The following is an 11,454-nucleotide window of genomic DNA, read 5'->3' on the forward strand; positions in this document are numbered from 1 at the left end:
ACTTGGAGCATCTTTTTCATATGCCTCTTGGCCTTATGTGTCTCTTCTGTGATGAACATTCTGTTCATATCCTCTCTCCAATTATGAATGGGATTTTTTTTTTCTGAGTTTGGTAAGCTCTTTATGTACTGTGGTTATTAGTCTCTTGTGTGTTGTAGAAGCCAGACCTTCTACCTTCTGCATCCCAGAAAGAGTTTTGGTCCATATTCCAAGAAGGATAAACAATAGGCAATCTTCCAATAGAGGAGGTGGGACATAGAATTCTGATATTGGGAACTGTGTGGAATTGTACCCCTGTTCCCCTGTTATCTTACAATCTTTTTAATTATTACTAAACCACTAATAATTTTTTTTAAAAAAAGAAAGCCCTTTCTTGATTTTTTAAGATTCCATACACACCCTGCTAAGACAATGGCATTACAAACACGTAGGTTGGATTTTCAGACAATAAGGTAGGCATAAGCCCCCACCCATATATAACACTCCCACCTCATCCCCAGTAATTCTTACACTCTGGCATGCAGACATTTATCTTCCCAAACATTCCAAGATTTACCCCCTTCTACAGGAAGTATGTGCTAAAGACTTGAAGAACTTTCTTTTGATGCAAATTTCCTTGTGTGTGTATTTTTGAAAATTTCAAAGTCTGACATTTTCCCCACAGAATAGCCTCTCTGGGTCAGTGTTAAGTTTTGCTTGCTTATAAGTTTCATTGACTTAGCAAGTCCAGTATAACAACAGCTATGTTAGGATGAAACCCACCCAACTGATCCAAGACAAGTGTGCATTTCTCTCATCAAGTGAACAAAAAGGTGAAGGATTAAGGCAAATAGCATTCAAAATGCAATTCAAGGAATGAAGTGAGGAAGGGTCCTTTTTAACCTGTAGCTTTAACTAGAGTTGAATCATGCCTTGCTTTCTGTTTCATATTCCAAAGTTTTAGGCAACTTTGAAATTTAATTCTTTTAAGGATTAGATTTACATATCTACCCAGAAGGAAAGATACCAAGTGAAGATCTGGCTTGGCCAAGAGACTACCTTCGTTGACAACAATTTTACATTTTTGTTTCAGTTTTATAAGCCAGGAGGCAATCTGGACCACAGTGTAAACAAAATGTTCACTTACAAGGCGGCCACTCAGTTCTCTTAATCACAATAAGTTCCCTTTCATAGATTCAGCCTGATAAGATACAAACATCAGAGGCATTTTATGTTTAGTTTGGCAATAAATTGGATACATGACTTTTGGCCTCCATAGTTTATGTTACTTTACCAGAAATAATAATCATGATAAGTACAGGGTTCTTTTGAATTCATTCAAAAGCTTTCTATGTACACTTACTCACCAACCACATCTGCAATGTTATTAATAACCATGTGCTAATTATGTTAATAAATTCATTAGATGGCTTCTCATTTTGGGTTTGGTTTCTACGTCCTTTCTCTTCTATTCTCCCTTTGGATTTTTAAAGCTGGGCTCTAATAAGCTGCCGCTTTGTACCTCATGAGAAACTTTTTATTTTCTGAAATATTATATTTTAATGCATGTTCTGTCCAGCATTAAACATCTTCTCCCTTAATTCACTTATTGACTGCAGGGTGTTTTCTAAGACACACTGTGCTGACTTAGAAATGTATTTGGTAAATTATCGATCGGCCCCTTCAGTCACCTAATTAACCATAAATGAAAGATTTAAGTAGTTTTTTTTTCCATTAAAAAAAGTCTGTGTGAATCGGAAAGCAGAGTAACACAAATTAACAGTGTGGCTGTGTTATTATGAGAGCAGTACTGTTAGCATCATTGAGTATCTGGAGATGGTGCAAAGGTTCAGCAGTTTTCTCTAACATATATGTAATATTATGCTCTCTTCCCTCAAATGGCTTTCAGATCATTGCACACACAGAATGCAATTACGGAAAAGCAGTAAAACCATGCCTTTTAAAAGAAGATGACGCCCCGAGCAATCAGTCGCTATATGAGATGGAATGAAAAGCAGTACCTGCCAGTTAAACTTCAGGAACCGCAGGAGTCGCTTCTGTGAGAGGTGCAGTGTTCATCTGTTCATCTTACAAAGAGACTTGCTTAAGCGTCGGGTTGAAAGGTGTTCCTGTCAGAGAACTTTCTGCTTTTCTGACTTTTTACATACATTAGACATAATGTCTATTATGTATCTTTACCAAAATGTATTATGGAGAAAATAACTGCAGCAGTTTGCCTTGTGCTGAAAAGGCGCGCACTCCCGGAGTGAAGCATCTTCCTTTTTTTCTTCTTTGTTTTTTTTCCTTCCTCCAGCCTTCTCATCCTGGAACGATGCACCTGGCAAAAGAGCAAAACTCTTTGTCTCTTTCTCTGCCCTCAAATAGCCACTCTGAGAGCACAGTGGTCCAGAGCTTGTTTCCTCAACCGTAGGGTGGAATTCAATGCGGACAACCTTGAACTATTGAGTTTTTCTTGGGGGAAAACAGGGAAAGAAAAAAAAATAATAATAAAGAAAGAAAAACAGCAAGCACTATGAACCCATGGTGTCTGTCAGTCCTAAAAGAGTGCTGCTGCAAACAGAGAAGACTCTTCCTGGGTATTTGAGAGAATCAAAAGAATTAAAGGAAACACTCGTCTCATTTCCTTGACTCTGCTCTTCAGTGAAAGTTCTTCTGACTCTAGCAAAAGCCTAACTGGAGGCAGAAGACATCTGGTGTGGAAAGTCCTGAAGTACTGGCCCGTAAAGTGGGGGCCCTGCAAGGGATGAGCGGGCTCTCAGAGGCTGCAAATGGAAAGAGAGGATTCTGCGAAGTACCAGGCTCTCTGATGAGCTTCAACATTCACTTTTGGCTCTGTTACCTGAGCAGCCAAATCACATATTCACATTTCTAAGAGTTCCTATGTGTATCCTCCCCCCCCCCCCCGGTGGTATAATTCACATTTAAGGGAAAGACACTCTGGAAGTACCAACTATTTTATTTTAAGTGCATGATCAGTTTAGCCCTTACAATATTGTTCTACTTCCTTGGGAAAGTATTTATAGAAGAATGACTGTAAAACAAACAACAACAACAAAACAAAGCAAAATTAACCCAGGTCTCCAAGGTTAATTCTTCCTACCCTGTCCCTGGGTTAGTTAAGTCTAGAAATAAAGACACTCCTACTAGCTAGGAACTTAAAGTCTGGTGCTTACAGTCATAGCAATAAGTAAACAAAACCAACTAACTAGGAAATTAAGGTGAAGATTTCAGGACTCCTAAATCTAAGTTAATTTCACAATGAAACAAATGTTATTCTGTGTTTTTAGAGATATTTATAAATCCTAAGTAAATATGAAAAATAAGATAGGCTATTTGCTTTGTTTTTTTTAACGAGTGTCACTTCTATAATTATCATTTGTATATATATTATATATTATATAAATATTTATATATTTCCCTTATGTTTTTTAAGAGATAAGTACACAGTAAGTCTCATCAGACATTTTAATAACTTGGAATTTAAAGATAAGTAAGCTTTATCTTTATCAGGCATTTAAATAACTTTGGTCAATTCAGGGAATACTCTTTAGCATTCTCATAATTTCAAATGGCATGATACAATATTTAGTATAGCAAAATATTTAGAAAATAAAATATTTATAAGGTAGAGTTCTGGTGACATAGTAGTCTAAATATAGTTTATAAGGTACTCTGGTACTAGAGTCTATTCACTATATCTTTAATTACACAGTTACTTAAAATTAAATATGGTAATATTAAAATATGTATAGAATAAGAACTATTTTATAATTGTTTTTCCAAAATGTGGCTTAAAGAGACATTTTTATCTACCATGGACAATTTTGGTAGAACAGGGACAAAATGGAATTTATATACATAATGATTTACACTATAAGGTGCAAAAGTCAAAGTTAAAAGTGGGTCATAACTAAAAAGCAGAAAGCCACAGGCTCTACATGATACAGCAAATCCTAACAATGGGATTTTCAAAGTTAAGCCAATTGGCAAATAATTTGGTTATGGCAATAACTATTGCCTTCTTGAATTCTAAAGCAGCAGGAAGCTTCCCCTCTCTCTAGAAAACCCATACATCTCCCAGTCCTGGAACCTGTAGGGTGGGGCTCACTTTTCCTGGATGCTTCTCTCAGTTCGTAACAACTGATACTGCACCTGCTGATTCCAACATAATCAGTGTCACCAATACCACCTCAGCATGCGACACTTTGTTCTGTCTCCAGAGATGTCAGCCATGGAATGTCAACCCTTCAGCTTCATCGCTCTGGTGACACCTTTCCTAACTCATAAGACTCCTTAATTCCATTTCCGGTGGTTCACTTCTTAACAGAATCTCAAAACCTAGATATAGACCACGTCCCATGATATAGGACATATGTTCACATGTATCCAGAAATTAAGGCAAGATATATTCCTGAAAGCAAAAGTGCACACTAATTTGCAGTGAGTCAATAAATGAAGCAAGCAAGTTGAAAGATCTAAAATGACACCATAAAGTACCTAAAAAAATAGTCTCAACTTAGACCTAGACACCTTTCTCACCTACCTCCTATTACAAGTCTCTCAATCACTCCAAAGCTAACCATGTCAGACAAAGTAAGGGCTACAAAAGCTGAATAAGGGCAGGAGACAGGCATATTTTAATGATGACTCTTTAGTCACTATCAGGCCACACCATTGTCTGGGGCCCTTGTCAGTGAGTCCTGAGATTCCCACACAGACAAGATGGACCTAGACCTCTAACAGAGCCCTCTCACCATTGTCACTGGTTGCCTCCATCAGGAACAACATAATGGACCCCTTTGTGGGCCCTACAGGACATTGCCCTCAATGTGGATCAAGGGTACTAGGGACTGTTTCATTCTCTGAAGGGAGGTTGAATAACATACTTTACCTACCACCTGAGGAAGATGGATCTTGCAATGAGTGCAGCCTGGAATGTTCCTAGCCATGACGATAAAATGTGAGCTCAGACCTACAGGGATGTAGAAGCTACATAGGCTCCTGTGCTGAATATGGGACCCAGATCAAATCAACAGGTTTTACATTTAACAATATTTATATACTTTCCCCATATTTGAGAGCTATTCTCTTCCCTGATCCAAGTTTCTTGTCCTTTTTTCCAACTATGACACCATATCCCAGACAATGACTTGGGTGGGTCCACCTGCATATTAGATGTCAGGCTCAGGCAAAAGCTAGTAAGGTCATGGGCCCCCTTGGAATATACCTAAAATAGACCTACTAGCTTTTTCCAAAATAGAGACCACATATCTTCATCTGCAATAATCTTTGCCTTTAGGTTCATGACTAGTAAACAATTTTTCTGCTTCATATCTTAACCTTTTTTCAGCCACCGGGTTCCAGATGCTAACATGATGCTAACCTGACTTTCTGGGCAGACGACCCCACCAATGTGTCCTGGAGCCCAGCTTCCCAATCTGCCCCACTAGGGGAAAAGAGAGACAGGCTGGGAGTATGGATCGACCTGCCAAAGCCCATGTTCAGCGGGGAAGCAATTACAGAAGCCAGACCTTTCACCTTCTGCATCCCATAATGACCCTGGGTCCATACTCCCAGAGGGATAAAGACTAGGAAAGCTACCAAGGGAAAGGATTAAATATGCATTTATAGTGGTGGGAATTGTGTGGAATTGTACCCCTCTTATCCCATGGTCTTGTCAGTATTTCCATTTTATAAATAAAAATTAAAAATAATAAAGACATAGATTCTTTGGAAGGAGTGATTACCAAGTCCCATGGGTAAGAGGACAGACAAAAAAAAAAAAAAAATGGGGGGGGAGGTGCTCATACTTGTGACACCACAGCCAGAGCAAAGATGAAAGAAAGCCAACTCCTGGTCACGTTAACATACAGCCTTATACTGTGGGCCCAAGCTCCATTACCCAGTTCATCGTATCTGTAACAGAAAAGCTTCTATACAAAAGGGTACCACCACCCAGACAGAAAGACACCCTGTGGCACAGAAGAAGATCATTACACAACACACATCGGACAAAGGAATAATAACCAAAATACTAAAAATAGAAGAAAAAAAAAACTCAGTAAACTAATCACCAAGAAAAAAAAAAAAAAAAGCAACGCCATTACAAAATGGAGCCAAGACACAGACAGAAATTTCTCAGAGGAAGAGATCTAGGAGCCAACAGATATGTGAGAAGGTGCTTAAAGTCACTGGTCATCAAAGAAATGCAAATAAAGACAACTGTGAGATACCACGTAACACCTGAGATTTACAGGGACACTAGAAATGAATTTACTCTACAATCCAACAATTCCTCTCCTGGGGATTTAACCAAAGGAAACAAAACCACCTATGTTAAGAGACTTATGTACACCTATGTTCATAGCTACACAGTTGGTAATTACCAAAACCTGGAAGCAAGCCTGATGTTCAACATCAGAGTAGTGGCTAAACAAGTTGTGGTATATATACACCATGGGGTACTACTCAGCTGTTAAAAATGACAAAGCTGTCTCCTTCGCATCCATTTAGATGAAACCTGAAGATATTGTGTTGAGTGAGATAAGGGGAAAAGAGAAGGACAAAAATCAAATGATCTCACTAACTAGCAGGGCTTCAATAATATATATATATACACATCTATATTCATAGCAACACAATTCATAATAGCCAAAGCCTGGAAATGAGTGGCTGAGAAAGGTGTGGTCTATGTACACAATATGGAATACTATGCAGCTATTAAGAACAATGAAGCCACTGTCTCTGACCCATCTTGGATGGAGCTAGAAGGAATTCTGTTAAGTGAGCTCAGTCAGAAAGACAAAGATGAGTAGGCGATGATCCCACTCATAAACAGAAGTTGAGAAAGAAGAACAGAAAGGGAAACTCAGCAGACTCTGAGTTGGGAATATTGCACCAAAATATTGCATATTTCTAATACAGACAGGGAATCTCAAATGTGAGACTTGTAATGAAAAACAAAAGACAATAACAGACTGATAATATAAAGAGATGGAAACTTGCAGACTGAGTACAAATCTATACCCCAAAATTTCCTAATGAAACTCCATACCCTCAATGAGAAAAAAATATATATATTAGTTATTTTTTATTATCTTTATTTATTGAATAGAGACAGAAATCTAGACAGTTGGGGAGATAGAGATAGAGAAAGAAATGGAGACAATGCAGTCCTGCTTCACCACTTGCAAAGCTTTCCCCCTTGCAGGTGAAGACCGATGGCATGAACTTGATTTCCTTCAAATTGTAACATGTGCATTTAACCAGGTGTGCCACCATCTAGGCCCAAAAGAAAATAATAAAAATTATCAGGGAGAAGAGTTTTTAACTGAATAGAAAGGTCACTAAATTGTCAGTATATTCATTTAGCATAAAACAGTATTGGGGCCAGGTGGTGGTACACCAGGTTGAGTGCACCGGTTACAATGCACAAGGACCCAGGTCTGAGCCTCTCATCTTCACCTGGAGGAGGAAAGCTTAACAAGTGGTAAAGCAAGGCTTCAGATGTCTCTCCATCTCTCTTCCTCTCTATCACCCCTTTCCATCTCAATTTCTGACTCTCTCCATCCAATAAATAAATAAAGATAACTAGAGAAATTTTAAAAAAGAACAAAATAGCATATGAAGACAATCGCCCAAAGAAAAGTAATTATAGGGGGCTGGGTGGTGGCACTCATGGTGGAGAGCACACATTACCATAGGCAAGGACAAGGCTTTGAGTCCCAACTCCCCACGTGCAGGGTGGAAATGTCACAAGTGTTGAAGCAGGTCTGCAGGTGTCTCTCTTCCTCTCTCTCTCTCTATCTCCCCTACACTCTAATTTCTGTTTGTCTTAACACACACACACACACACACACACACACATATATGAAAAGAGGAAGGGAAGGAGGGAGGGAGGAGAAGGAAAAATGGTGGGTTATAGAACTTTAGTGGAAGGTGTGTGACTTACATTTAATCCGTTTGGATATGAAAGCACACTGCTGAAATCCTAGAATTTAAAAAAAATATTTATTTATTGCCTTTTGTTGCCCTTGTTCTTTTATTGTTGTTGTAGTTATTGTTGTTGTTGGATAGGACAGAGAGAAATGGAGAGAGGAGGGGAAGACAGAGAGGGGGAGAGAAAGATAGACACCTGCAGACCTGCTTCACTACCTATGAAGCCACTTCCCTGCAGGTGGGGAGCCGGGGCTGGAACCAGGATCCTTATGCCAGTCCTTGCGCTACCGCCCAACTCCCAAAATCCTAGAATTTTGTCAAGTTGCTAAGTCACTAATAAGAAAAAAAGGAGGAAAAAAAGACACAGACATGATTTGACTTTAAATAAGAAACTACTGGTGTATACAAATATGAAGGGAAAATTCCGTGAAACTTTCTCCCTACAGGTAGGGGCCAGGGGCTTGAACCTGGGTGGTTGCCACACTGTAATGTGTGTGCTTAACCAGGTGCATGGCCATCCAATCTCACCTTGTATTTTTTTTTTTAATTTTAGTCTCTAACTGATATGAGATAAAGCAGGGAGGGAGGGAAAGAGAAAGGAGGGGGAGAGATGGGAGAGAGAGAGAGAGAGAGAAGGAGCGAGAGAAGAACCCCAGGATCATTGGCTACAGACAGACTATGACCCACATAGTCAACGACTGCCACCTCTCCGGATTCAAAGGAGGTCTCGAAACTTGACATCAGGCTCAACCTGATGCTGTTGACTGGCTACGGAAGAAGGGCAAACGCTAGAAGAAGATTGTGGTACATGTACTGCTGGATAACAAATGCAAAACCTTATACTTCCACTGTACCACCTCCCAGACTGAACACCTTTCTTCTTTCCTGTTTTTTCTTTTTCTTCTTTCTTTTTAGTCTATAGGTTTATCTCTGCTGTTCAGTGCAGGCACTACAAATCCATTGATTCTTGTTTCCATTTTTCCCCATTTTATTGGATAAGACAGAGAAATTAAAAGAGAGAGGGGGAGATACAGAGGGAGAGATAAAGACTGACACCCGCAGATCTGTTTCACCACTTGTGAAACATCTAGCTGCAGGTGGGGAGCCAGGGATTGAACCCGGATCCTTGCACTTAGTATTATGTGTGCTTAACCAGGTGTGCCACTGCCTGGCTTCCCTTCCTTTATGTTTGAGTCTCTCCTTTGAGTGATATCATCTAGTTCATCCTTCTCCTTCTAGTTTGCGTAACAGATTCTTTCACGTTCTATCCAAGTTGTAGTAAAAGAAAGATTCTCATTATTTCTTACATCCAAGTTATATTCCATGGTGTGTGTGCGTGCTGCAACTCACCCAACCACCCAAAGATGCTCTTGGATGAGATTCAACAGGGTGTTAGGCATTTGGGTTGTTTACAAATTTAGACTATTGTAAATAGTCCTAGAATGCACATTAGTTGTAAATGGATATTTTCAGATACGCTTTTTTTTTTTAAATCAGGTGGATACCTAGGAGAGGAGTGTACAAACCATATATTAGTTCCAGTTTTAATGCTTTGAGGAACCTTCAGACTGTTTATAGGCACTGGGCCAACGACATTCCCACTGAGGGTGTGAAACTTTCCCTTCTTCCTCACGTCCTTTGGAGCCCTTTTGTGTGTCCTCTCAGAGTGAGGTGGCATTTCCTTGTGTCTTTATCTGCATTGCTTTGAAAATCACTAAATGTTTTATTCAAATACCTGTTTTTAATCTGAATCTCTTCTTGTTGAACTGTCTGCATAACTAATTCTAACTGAGGTTCCAGGGCAAATATTATAAGAGGAATTTATAGCACTAGGTGAAATATGATCGTATTCCTCAGGGTAATAATAAAGACAAGGATCTATTGAGTGGGTAAAATGCATAAGACTTTACTTTGCTTGGAGGATTGGAAGATAATCTATCTGTCTGTCTGTCTGTCTGTCTATCTATCTATCTACCTATCTACTTATCTATCTATCTTTCTATCTATCTCCATATATGTGTGTGTGTGTGTGTGTGTGTGTGTTTATAAAAAGTGATCAAAATATTGCAGCCCAGGTGATAGCTTACCCAGTAGAGTCACCAAGCACAAGGAGCCAATTGGCTTCTCACTTTTAAAGAGGAAGCTTTATGAGCAGTGGAGAAGTACTACATGTGGTATCTCCTTCTCTCTGTCTCTTTCTCTCTCATCTTCTCTGTATCTCTGTTTCTCAGTATCTGTCATTTAAAGAATGAAAAAAAAAAAAAGAAAGAAAGCTGATTGCTGGGAGTGTTGGGGTTTTGGAGGCACCATGCTCCATTGTAACCCTGGTGGTGAAAATACACAAAACCAATGATATTTAAGTATAATAGAGAAAGTGTAGTGGCAGCAAGATAGCTCACCTGGGAGGGAATCCGCATTGTGCATGGCCAAAGTTCAAGCCTGGCCCTCACTAGTGCAATGGAGAAAGCCTCAGTGCTGTGGTGTTTCCACGGGGCTGTTGTGCTCTCCCAGTGCTATGGTGTTTCTATCTCCTCCTCTTCTTCTTCTTCCTCCTCCTCCTTCTCCTCTTCCTCTCTCTCTCCTTCTCTCTGACAATCTCAGATTGAACAGGTAGAGCCCTGGCAATGACAAAAATAAATAAAAATAAGAATAAATAAGTTTTTAAAAAGGAATACAGAAAACCTAGTAGCAGATTTGAACTGAAAAAAAAAAGTGAATGTAAAAAAATACATGAAAATAATCACAGAAATACATGGAAACATATCAAAGTGCATAAATAAAAACAATTCTTGTTAGGTTATGATAATAGATTGCTAACATATACTTTTGTGAAATAAAATCACAGACTAGAAATAAATAGGTTGACATTTAAATATAATAAAATACTAAAATAAATTCTTATGCTTACAAAGGATGTAGTTTTTAGTATATTTAATATTTAGTATATTTAATGGTAGATATAAATAAAACTTGTGTGAAAATGTTACTATAAAAATAATTCAAGGAAAAAAATCTCTTATATAGGGTAAAGCATAGTAATGAGGAAGAAATTAATAATCAGTGGAAAACACAAGAGTATTTTACAATCAAACACTAATTAGAAGAGACAGATGCACCCCTGTGTTCATAGCTGCATTATTCACAGTAGCCAAAGAGTGGAAGCAGCATAGATGCCAATCATTAGATGACTGGCTAAAGAAGTTGTGGGATACATATTCTATGGACTACTACTCTACAATAAAAAAGATGACATTATGTTCTTTGGCACAAAATGGATGGATCTGGGAATGATTATGCTTAATGAAATAAGTATAGGTAGGGCTGAGGCAAGATGGTGGCTTTGAAACAACACTTGGTATGAGCTCTAGGAAGGAAGCTGCTTTCAACCTGAGAATCTCAGGAGACGGTAGGAAGAGTCCTATATTTCACTCTTGGGCTGGCAGACACAGGCCATAAAGGACAAAGGAAATAGGGATTTTTGGCTTGGCTATTTCTGTACTTTCCCTCCCTCCCACA

This window comes from Erinaceus europaeus, chromosome 3, assembly GCF_950295315.1.
Source record: "Erinaceus europaeus chromosome 3, mEriEur2.1, whole genome shotgun sequence".
Taxonomy (NCBI): domain Eukaryota; kingdom Metazoa; phylum Chordata; class Mammalia; order Eulipotyphla; family Erinaceidae; genus Erinaceus; species Erinaceus europaeus.